Below are 12,042 nucleotides of genomic sequence, written 5' to 3'. Positions count from 1 at the left end.
ACTTTGTTGTTACTGTGTCTGGCATATCGAATACGTCGTGGGGAGCTTGCCAGGCTCTGCCGTGCGGTCGAGATACTCTCGGTAGTTTGCTGGGCTCTCCGAGAGGGGCGGAGGAATCGAACTCGGGTTGGCCATGTTGGCTGCGTGCAAGGCAAAGACCCTACCGCTATGCTGAGTGATAGCACAGCGGTAAGGCGTTTGCCTTGCATGCAGCCAACATGGCCAACCCGAGTTAAAATTATGAGAGTTGTATAAAATTAAAAATATGTACTTGGCTTCTGATGTGCTTTGAAGGGCTCTTTTTCTGGCATGTTATATTCCTCCATGATTTATAACTGTATATTCACAATGTAATTTCTAAAGCCTAGAAAAATTTAAAACAGAGGGAGGGATATGTGTGTGGTTTTGTGTGAGAGATGCATGTATGTTGGTGAAAAAAATTGTAAAAAGTAAAGTCTTGGGGTTGGAGCGATAGCACAGTGGGTAGGGCGTTTGCCTTGCACATGGCCGACCTGGGTTCGATTCCTAGCATCCCATATGGTCCCCTGAGCACCACCAGGTATAATTCCTGAACGCAGAGCCAGGAGTGATCCCTGTGCATTGCTGGGTGTGACCCAAAAAGCAAAAAAAAAAAAAAAATGTAAAGTCTCAGTGAAAGTCAAACTGTGCTTTCATGTGCCAAGCCCTGGATAAGACATGGTAAATGGAATCCACAGGATGAATATACTTTGTAGATATGTTGAAAGTAGATGCCTTCCACAAACTCACACTTGTGAGAAGAAATAACCAAGACACAAATAAGAAAATTAGAGTCTAAGTAAGTTAAACAACATGCCCACATGTGCTAAGTGTGGATTCATAATTAGAACGCAAATGGGCTGTCAATTGTTGCCATTACCTGGTGTCTGTAATCCACCCATTGCTACTAGAGGACCACTCTGCTAAGGATTGAATCCAGGGCCTCATAAATTCAAAACACATGTTATAACATTTGACCTACATCCCTCTCCCTCTTACCATTGCTTAAATTTGGAATATCTTACTATGCCACTACAGACAGCAGTCAACATGAAGAGGTGAAATCTACATTCTTTCTTTGAAAGTGCCTTAATTAAATAGAAAAATTATGAGGAAAAAGAAGCACAGAAACATATGCACAATCAAACACAAATACTAAATAAACCTTATAAGCAGGACTGTGCTCTTTTCTTTATGCTTATTCATACATGCTATTGAATAGAACTCACATATCTAAATAAAATGGCAAATATTGAAAACATACACTAAACTAAAACAGCATTACTTCTAAAAGGGGCAGTGAAAAAAGTGGAGCAGAAGGTTCAAGGGGAATTATTTCCTTTGTTCTCTACATATTTTTATTAATTTTCTCTACGATAATAATTCATTCTTAAATGATCTGTGAATTAAATAAGTCACAAGCATGTGTGTATAAATGTACATATACATACAACCTAAAAGTTATTTATATGTATGGACAAGTTGACATCTTTCAAAATTCTATCAATTTTTGGATAGATGATGTGAATGTTATTCTATCACTTGCCAGATATTACATGACATTAAAAAAATTCTTGGTTTTTTTCAAGTAGAAGTCCCAAAGAAGAAAGGTTAGGGGTAAAGGGAAGGATAGATGAGGACAGACCTGACTTTTTATCACAGACCGTACTTGCCTCCACATTCATCTCTGTACAATGGAATACAATAATTGTGTCACTGCTCAGTAACGTCTGGCTTTAATCTTTCGAGGTACGGAGAGCATCCCCTAAAACAGTCTGGGTTGAATTTAGGCATTCTAGTCTGTCTGTGTGATATATTTGGAAAGATTCAGGAAGCACTCTCTGCTGTATTGGGAAGTCTTACACTGACTAGTAAGGTAAAAAAAAAGGTAAAGGCCCTCCCGTTGATCGTCGATTTGCTCGAGCGGGCCCAGTAACGTCTCCATTGGAGACTTTGTTGTTACTGTGTTTGGCATATCGAATACTCTCAGTAGCTTGCCGGGCTCTCCGAGAGGGGCGGAGGAATTGAACTCGCGTCGGCCATGTTGGTCGCTTGTAAGGCGAACGCCCTACAATTCAATAATCTATAAATCAACCTCAGTTTCTCAGCCTAACTATTTATTTGAGTTAATTCTTTGCTGTAAGAGAGAGATCCTGTGTCATATTGAGTGTTAAGCAAAATCCCTAGCTTCAGGCATTATGCAGGTATTACCTTTCCAGTTGTAATGACCAAAAATGTCTCAGATATTCACAAATGTCTCCTCAAAGTATAATTGAAACCCAAGGACAAAATTTGTAAATCTACAACTGTACTTCATGGTGCCTTACTAATAAAAATTTTTAAAATAAAATAAAATAGAATACAAAATGAAAAAAAGTAGAGACTGGCCCTGGTTAAGATCAAGTTCTTACAATGGCATGCTAGAAAAAGTTACTGCAAGCCCACCTTTGTGGCACTTTCTAAAAATACTACTGTATCCTATCTAATCACATTCATAAATATAAAGTTTCTTTAAAGAAAAAGTGTGGTCCCTTCGGGACCTCAGGCGTCCCAGCAGACGCCTGGAGAAACGCGGCTGTGAGCGTCTGCCGTCCCCTCTTCACTCCTCACGCGGCGCTCATCTCATCTCAAACCCAGGTCAGCTCAGCCCCTGGTGTGTGGCCCCGGGACTTCCATCTCTCCCTTCGGGACCTCAGGCGTCCCGGCAGACGCCTGGAGAAATGCAGCCGTGAGCGTCTGCCGTCCCCTCTTCACTCCTCACGCGGTGCTCATCTCATCTCAAACCCAGGTCAGCTCAGCCCCTGGTGTGTGGCCCTAGGACTTCCATCTCTCCCTTCGGGACCTCAGGTGTCCCGGCAGACGCCTGGAGAATCGCAGCTGTGAGTGTCTGCCATCCCCTCTTCACTCCTCACGCGGCGCTCATCTCATCTCAAACCCAGGTCAGCTCAGCCCCTGGTGTGTGGCCCCGGGACTTCCATCTCTCCCTTAGGGACCTCAGGCATCCCGGCAGACACCTGGAGAATCGCAGCTGTGAGCGTCTGCCGTCCCCTCTTCACTCCTCACGCGGCGCTCATCTCATCTCAAACCCAGGTCAGCTCAGCCCCTGGTGTGTGGCCCCGGGACTTCCATCTCTCCCTTCGGGACCTCAGGCGTCCCGGCAGACGCCTGGAGAAATGCAGCCGTGAGCGTCTGCCATCCCCTCTTCACTCCTCACGCGGTGCTCATCTCATCTCAAACCCAGGTCAGCTCAGCCCCTGGTGTGTGGCCCTAGGACTTCCATCTCTCCCTTCGGGACCTCAGGCGTCCCGGCAGACGCCTGGAGAATCACAGCCGTGAGCATCTGCCGTCCCCTCTTCACTCCTCACGCGGCGCTCATCTCATCTCAAACCCAGGTCAGCTCAGCCCCTGGTGTGTGGCCCCGGGACTTCCATCTCTCCCTTAGGGACCTCAGGCGTCCCGGCAGACGCCTGGAGAATCGCAGCTGTGAGCGTCTGCCATCCCCTCTTCACTCCTCACGCGGCGTTCATCTCATCTCAAACCCAGTTTTCCGTAGAGGTGTGGCCTCTTCAGAAGTGGGCGTGGCTTCAGAGTGGGCATGACCTATTTTCCGGCCGGCGGCCGCTTATGTGGCTGCAGGTTGTTTACCCATTCTAAGGAACCTAGTTCCCAAGGAATTTAGTCCCCAACCTACTCAGCAATATGAAGAAACAAAGAAAATCCCCACCACAAGTGGAGGACAACAAAAACAATCCAGAACATTCTGTCGATACAGCTCACCTAAGGGACCTCTCTGACACAGAATTCAGATACGAAGTCATCCAGATGTTCAATCAACTCAATGAAACGGTCAGACAGACAGCCAGTAACACCACAGAAAAAATCAACAAATTACGCGAAGAAATGAGAGCAGAAATGTCACGATTAAAAGACTCCGTAGATGAAATGAGAGACTCAGTTTCTTCTCTTAAAAATAGAATGACCACAGCTGAAGAGAGAATCAGTGAGCTGGAAGATCAGCTGCAACAAGCCAACACGCAACAACAAACAGTGGCAAGGGACCTCAAAATAGCTTTTCAGAGAATCAGAGTCCTAGCAGATGATTCCAAGAGGAACAACATTAGAATCATGGGACTACCTGAAGCTCAGGAAAACAATCCCAACGAAAAAAACACCGTCAAACAAATCAATGCTGAAAAATTCCCAGAGCTCCGCAATGCAGCCATTCAGGTTCAAGAAGCCCGAAGGGTGCCAGCTAAAAGAGACCCCAACAAAAACACTCCAAGGCATATCATAGTTAGAATGATTGATGCTGCCGATAGAGACACAATACTGCAAGCAGCAAGGGCAAAGAAGGAAATCACATACAAAGGAGCACCCCTTAGATTCACAGCAGACCTATCAGAGGAAACCCTGCAAGCCCGAAGGCAGTGGCAAGATATAGTCAAAAAACTCACTGAAATGAATGCTTCACCAAGAATACTCTATCCGGCTAAACTCTCCCTCAAAATCGAAGGAACAGTACACTATTTTCTAGATAAACAGCAGCTCAGGAACTTCATAGACTCAAAACCAAACCTAAAGCAAGGCCTAAAGGGGCTACTATAAGACAAGACAAACCCTACAACCACAACAAACCCTACAGAAAATGACACAAAACCCCATAACCATACTCTCTCTCAATGTCAATGGTCTAAATTCACCAGTTAAGAGACACAGAGTGGCAAAATGGATACAGAGACAGAACCCAACATTCTGCTGCCTATAAGAAACTCATCTCAACAGCCAGAACAAACACAGACTCAAAGTCAAAGGATGGAAAACAATCCTGCAAGCAAACAGCTCCTTCAAAAAAGCTGGGGTGACCATACTAGTATCCGACAACATTAATTTCACATTGAAAAAGATTAGAAGGGACAGTGAAGGCTATTTTCTCTTCATCAAGGGATACATACAACAGGAAGAAATCACACTCTTAAATGTATATGCACCTAATGAGGGAACAGCTAAATATCTAAAACAACTGCTAACAGATTTTAAGGAGGACATCGCTACCAACACAATAGTACTTGGAGACTTCAACATCGCCTTATCAACTCTGGATAGATCAACAAGAACAAAACCCAGCAAGGAATTATTGGCTTTGAAAGAAGAAATAGAAGAGAAAGGGCTTATAGACCTATACAGGGCTTTACACCCCCAAAAGAAAGAATACACATTCTTCTCCAGTGCGCACGGAACATTTTCCAAAATAGACCATGTCCTAGGACACAAAACATACCTCAACAGAATCAGAAAGATAGAAATAGTATCAGCCATCTTTTCAGACCATGATGCACTGAGGATAGAAGTGAATCACACACTGACACGGAGAACAAAATCAAACACCTGGAAATTAAACAACTCAATGCTGAACAATGAGTGGGTCAAGAATGAAGTCAAGGACGAAATCAAAAGATATCTGGAAACAAATGAGAATGAAGACACAAACTACCAGAACTTATGGGATGCAGCGAAAGCTGTATTAAGGGGAAATTTTATAGCTCTGCAAGCATATCTTAGGACTGTAGAAACGATGCACATAAACAACTTGACCTCACAGCTCAAGACCTTAGAAAAGGATCAACAGAAAGAGCCTAAATCAGGCAGAGGGAAAGAGATCATAAAACTTAGAGCAGAAATCAACGACATGGAAAACAAAGAAACAATCCGAAAGATCAATAAAACCAAGAGCTGGTTCTTCGAGAAAATAAATAAGATAGATAAACCACTAGCAACACTCACAAAGAAACAGAGAGAGAGAGCCTTAATAAATCGAATCAGAAATAAGAATGGGGATATCACAACAGAAACTAAAGAAATTCAAGAGATCATCAGAGACTACTTTGAAAGTCTGTATGCCACGAAACAAGAGAACCTAGAAGAAATGGATAAATTCCTGGATTCCTATCATCTCCCAAAGCTGAAGCAAGAAGATATAGAGTGTCTGAATAGACCTATTCACATCAAGGAAATTGAAACTGTAATCAAAAGTCTTCCCAAAAACAAAAGCCCAGGTCCAGATGGATTTACTAGCGAATTTTTCCAAACATTTAAAGAGGACCTATTGCCAGTTCTTCTCAAGCTTTTCCAGGAAATTGAAAAAACGGAAACTCTCCCAAACAGTTTCTATGAAGCCCATATCTCTCTAATACCAAAAGGAAACAAAGACACCACAAGAAAAGAAAACTACAGGTCGATATCCCTGATGAACACGGATGCGAAGATTCTCAACAAAATACTAGCCAATAGAATTCAACAACTCATCAGAAAGATCATACATCATGACCAAGTAGGATTCATCCCAGGGATGCAAGGATGGTTCAACATTCGGAAATCAATCAACATAATCCATCATATCAACAAAAGAAAAGATAAAAAGCATATGATCATATCAATAGATGCAGAGAAAGCATTTGACAAGATCCAGCACCCATTCATGATGAAAACCCTTGCCAAAATGGGGATAGAGGGGACTTTCCTCAATATAGTTAAAGCCATCTACCACAAACCTACAGCAAACATCATCCTCAATGGGGAAAAACTGAGAGCCTTCCCCCTAAGTTCAGGGATGAGACAAGGATGCCCACTCTCTCCACTGCTGTTCAATATAGTACTGGAAGTACTTGCAATAGTGATCAGGCAAGAATAAGATATTAAGGGCATCCATGTAGGAAAGGAAGAAATCTAGCTCTCACTATTCGCAGATGATATGATACTATACTTAGAGAACCCTAAAACCTCTACCAAGAAACTCCTAGAAACAATAGGCTTGTATAGTAAAGTGGCAGGTTATAAAATCAATACCCAAAAATCCATGGCTTTCCTATATGCAAATAGTGAAAGAGAAGAAACTGACATGAAGAAAACAATTCCATTCACAATTGTGCCCCAGAAAATCAAGTACCTAGGAATCACCTTAACTAAGGAAGTAAAGGACCTGTACAAAGAAAACTACAAAACGCTACTTCGGGAAATAAAAGAGGACACGAGGAAATGGAAAAATATCCCCTGTTCATGGATCGGGAGAATCAACATTGTCAAAATGGCAATACTTCCCAAGGCACTGTACAAATTCAATGCAATCCCTATAAGTATACCCACGACATTCTTCAAAGAAATGGAGCAAACACTCCTGAAATTCATATGGAACAATAAGCCCCCACGAATAGCTAAAGCAATTCTTGGGAAAAAGAAAATGGGAGGAATCAATCTACCTAACTTCAAGCTCTACTATAAAGCAGTAATAATCAAAACAGCATGGTACTGGAACAAAGGCAGAGTTGCAGACCAATGGAACAGAGTTGACTATACTGACATCTCCTCCCAAACATATAATCATCTAATCTTCGATAAGGGGGCAAGAAAAGTGAAATGGAGCAGGGAAAGCCTCTTTAATAAATTGTGCTGGCAAAACTGGACGGCTACATGCAAAAAAAGTGGGCTCAGATCTCTGCCTAACGCCATGCACAAAAGTAAGATCGAAATGGATTTATGACCTCAACGTCAGACCGGAATCCATAATGTTTATTGAAGACAAAGTTGGCAAAACTCTCCACGATATTGAAGTTAGTGGTATCTTCAAAGATGTCACGCCACTGGCCGAGCAAGTGAAAACAGAGATAGACAAATGGGACTATCTTAAACTAAGAAGCTTCTGCACCTCAAAAGAAACAGTGACCAAAATACAAAGACAGCCTACAGAATGGGAAAGAATATTCACCAAATACACATCCGACAAGGGGTTGATATTAAGGATATACAAGGTACTGGTTAAACTACACAAGAAGAAATCACCCAACCCCATCAGGGTTGATATCAAGGATATACAAGGTACTGGTTAAACTACACAAGAAGAAATCACCCAACCCCATCAAAAAATGGGGCGAGGAAATGAACAGAAACTTTCGCAAAGAAGAAATCCGAATGGCAAAAAGGCACATGAGAAAATGCTCTACATCACTAATCATCAGAGAGATGCAGATCAAAACAGCAATGAGATATCATTTCACACCACAGAGACTGGCCCACATCCACAAGAACAAAAGCAACAGGTGCTGGCGCGGATGTGGCAAGAAAGGGACTCTCCTTCACTGCTGGTGGGAATGCAGGCTGGTCCAACCCTTTTGGAAAACAGTATGGACGATTCTCAAAAAATTAGAATTTGATCTCCCATTTGACCCAGCTATAGCACTCCTGGGAATATATCCCAGAGAGGCAAAAAGGTATAGTCGAAGTGACATCTGCAATTGTTTGTTCATTGCAGCACTCTTTACAATAGCCAGAATCTGGAAAAAACCTGAGTGCCTGAGAACAGATGACTGGTTAAAGAAACTTTGGTACATTTACACAATGGAGTACTATGTAGCTGTTAGAAAAGATGAAGCTATGAAATTTACATACAAGTGGTACTACATGGAAAGTATCATGTTAAGCGAAATGAGTCAGAAAGAGCGGGATAGACACAGAAAGATTGCATTCATCTGGGGAACAAAAAGCAACAAAATGGGAGACTAACACCCAGGAATAGCTCAGATTAGTACCAGGAATTTTGCTCCATGACTTGAAGGCCAGCCACATGTGCTAGGTGAAAAGGAAGCTCAGATAGAGAAGGGAACACCAAATAAAGGTGTTGGGAGGATCCTCCCAGGGTGGGAGAGACATGCTAAAAGTAGTCTATAGAGCAAACATGATTGCCACTCATTGCCTCTCTGGCAAAACACAGTACCCAAAAGAAGAGAGAGAGAACAAGGGGGAATGCCCTGCCACAGCGGCAGGGTGGGACGGGAGGGGGGGAGGGGGGGGAGGGATGCTAGGACCCGTGGTGGGGGAGGATGGGCACTGGTGGAGGGATGGGTACTTGATCATTGTATAACTGAAACCCAAGCACAAAAATTTATGTCTATAAATGTACCTCATGGTGTTTCACTAATAAAAAAATGATTAAATAAAAAAGTATATTATAAAAAAATAGAAAAAGTGTGGTGTGATAGAATTTTATCACTTGAATTGTAATTGCAAGTAACACAAACTATACAAGTATTTAAAGCAAACATTCAATCAGTTAAATGGAGAGTTTATGCCAGCGTGGAAGGTCTAGAGAGGCAAAAGTCAGATGAAAACTCCATAACTAACTTCAGAGTGACAACAAGTACCTGTTCTACTTGGGTAACCACCAGGCCTGGGACAATCAGTTTGTTGGGGAATTAAAAGACTGATATGGGACACATTGGCTCTAGAAACCACTCTGATTATGATTCAAGGATGGGGAAGATGTTATCAATATCAACAATTCTGTCCACAGAAGCATGCAAAACAAACAAAAGCATGCAAAGACAAAACAAAAGTTCCACAGGCCATTGAAAAAATGGGGACTTGAAGCAGAAAACATATCAACGTCTGTAATTTATTCTTGTGTGTTTTACATGACCCTACAGTGTCCTGTGGGTATTGAACTCCAGATAACTGTTGTGCCACTGCCTTGGTATCATATTCTTTTTCTAACTAAAAAAAATTTTATTGATTGAAGTTCTGTGATGTATGGTACTGCTAATGATGGCTTCCCATTCACATAATTCTAACACATATCCCTCACCAGTGTAGCCACTTCCCAGGGCCCCTCCCCATTCTAGCCTCCCCCAACTCACACACACACAGAGTTTTGTGGATCAGTTTACCTATTGTGTTGCCTTTGGCCTTTTGTTCCTAACTTGCTGTGTATATTAATCTCACATCTGACAGAGACCATTCTGTATCCATTTCTTTCCTTCTGACTAACTTCACTCAGCATGAGATCCTTTAGTTCCATCCATGTTGCAGCAAATTGCATGATTTTGTTCTTTCTTAGAGCTGCATAGTATCCTATTGTGTGTATACATATAAATTTTTTAATCTTCAATTTTTATTTCAGTTTCTGTAACATGGTTACAAAAGTGTTAACATTGATGACGTTGTTAAAATTATATTCTTAACTGCTCCCCCATCTATTTTCTCACTCCTCTGTGGGTGTTTAATGGAATCATAATTCAAATCCTTCCTTCAGATTTTTCTCTAGAGAAATCCAAGCTAAAACATCCCAAAATAGAAGTTGCTTACTGGTTCACCTCCCACAGTCATCGCCATGTCGACTCACTCACCAGCCTTCCTCTACTGATTCCCAACTAAATCTCAGAGGGGATCCATGCCAAGCAGCTGAAATCAATGGAGACACCAGTCCCTACAGTCAACTCATTGACCAAGACCATCGATCCCTGAAGTTTCTGGACCACGAGGCACCTCCTAATTCCTCAAAACTGAAATTCCAGTAGGAACACACCAAATTAGATGGTTAAGTAACATACAAGTCAACTAAACTCAAACAAAAATGATAACACAGAAGGTTCCATCAACAACAAACAGTTTAATAAATTCTTAGTCAAGGACTTAATAACCCAGTAAACAGATATAACTATTTTCATATTAAAAATTGATTTGGGGGACTTGATCGATAGTATTACAGGTAAGACATTTTCCTTACAGCCGACACAGATTTGATCCTCAGCCTCCCATATGGTCCCCTGAGCACTGCCAGGTGTAATTCCTGAGTTCAGAGCCAGGAGTAATACCTGAGCATCGCCAAGTGTGACCCAAAAAAAGCAAGAAAAAGATAAAAATTTGATTTTATACTTTTTTATACTTACTGATTTTAATATTGGAGCTTTGTGATCTAATAAATTTCAACTCTAGAATTGCATCAACAGTTGTTGCTTTGTTTACATTAAAAGAAATATATTTTTAAAATTTGTTCCCTTGAACCCTTTGCCTACTATAGTTTTGACAGACATAGACAGACCTCTACACACATGCAACCAAGAGCTTTTGTGGTCACAGCTTTTAAAGAATCCAAGAAGGATACAGAGCACAGTTCACTTGAGTTCTTTCTACATTCCTTCTATGACATTATTTTATGGGTCAAGGTGGCTTCTCCAGTTTCCAGACAATATAGCCCTTATCTCTGCCCCCAAAAGTATAAAAAGGAAAAGAGCTTTATCAACCAGCTACCATGCTACACTTTTATATCCTATTAAAGTCAAAACTTAGTCTAATGATCACAGCACCAAGGAAAATGAAAGTGTCTGCTTTCTTCTATCATAATCATTTACCCCGCTATAAAGTCAGGTTCCAGTTTATGAAATAAGAGGAAAACAGATGGGTATAAGAACCCTTGACAATTTTCCCCAGAGCTTTATTTCTGTGAACACACATTGAGATTGGAAATAACACATAAAGTAAAATTTCTCTCCTTTTTCAGTTTTTAAGTGACATTATTATTGAGGAAACATGGTATATTGTTGCATTAATATTTATGCTTCTGGTATAAAAATCACTGCACTTCCACTACCACTAGTATTCCCCCAAACTCTCCATCACTGTCCTATGTCATTTTTTAAAAAATTTTTTTAATTAAATCACTGTGAAATAAACAGTTACAAAGTTTTCCATAATTGGGTTTCAGTCATACAATGTTCCAACACCGTCCCTTCACCAGTGTACATTTCCCATTTCCCACCACCAGTGTCCCCAAATTCCCTCCTTCCACCCCTGCAACCCCCAGCCCAGTCTGTCTCTGCAGCAAACACTTTCTCTCTTTCTCTCTCCTTTTGATCATAATTACATGATTTTGTGGTACAGACACTGAAAGGTTATAACGTGTATCCTTCTACCTACTTCTAATACTCAATTCTTGTCCAGAATGATCATTCCTATTGTCATTATCATAGTGGTCTCTTCTCTGTCCTAATTGCCTTATGCCCTTTCCCCCACTTGTGACAAGCTTCCAACTGTGGGCCAGTACTTCTACCTCATTTCTGTGTAATAGTTTCATACTATGTTTTTATATTCTACAACTTAGTGCATGTCTGTCCCTCTCCTTTGGACTCATTCCACTCAACATGATACTCTCCATGTTTATCCATTTATAAGCAAATTTCACAACTTAATTTTTCCTGA

The sequence above is a fragment of the Sorex fumeus genome, unplaced genomic scaffold, assembly GCF_029834395.1.
Source record: "Sorex fumeus unplaced genomic scaffold, SorFum_2.1 ptg000044l, whole genome shotgun sequence".
In the NCBI taxonomy this organism is placed as follows: Eukaryota; Metazoa; Chordata; class Mammalia; order Eulipotyphla; family Soricidae; genus Sorex; species Sorex fumeus.
The sequence above is the reverse complement of the archived record's forward strand: the minus strand, read 5'-3'. Positions refer to the sequence as shown.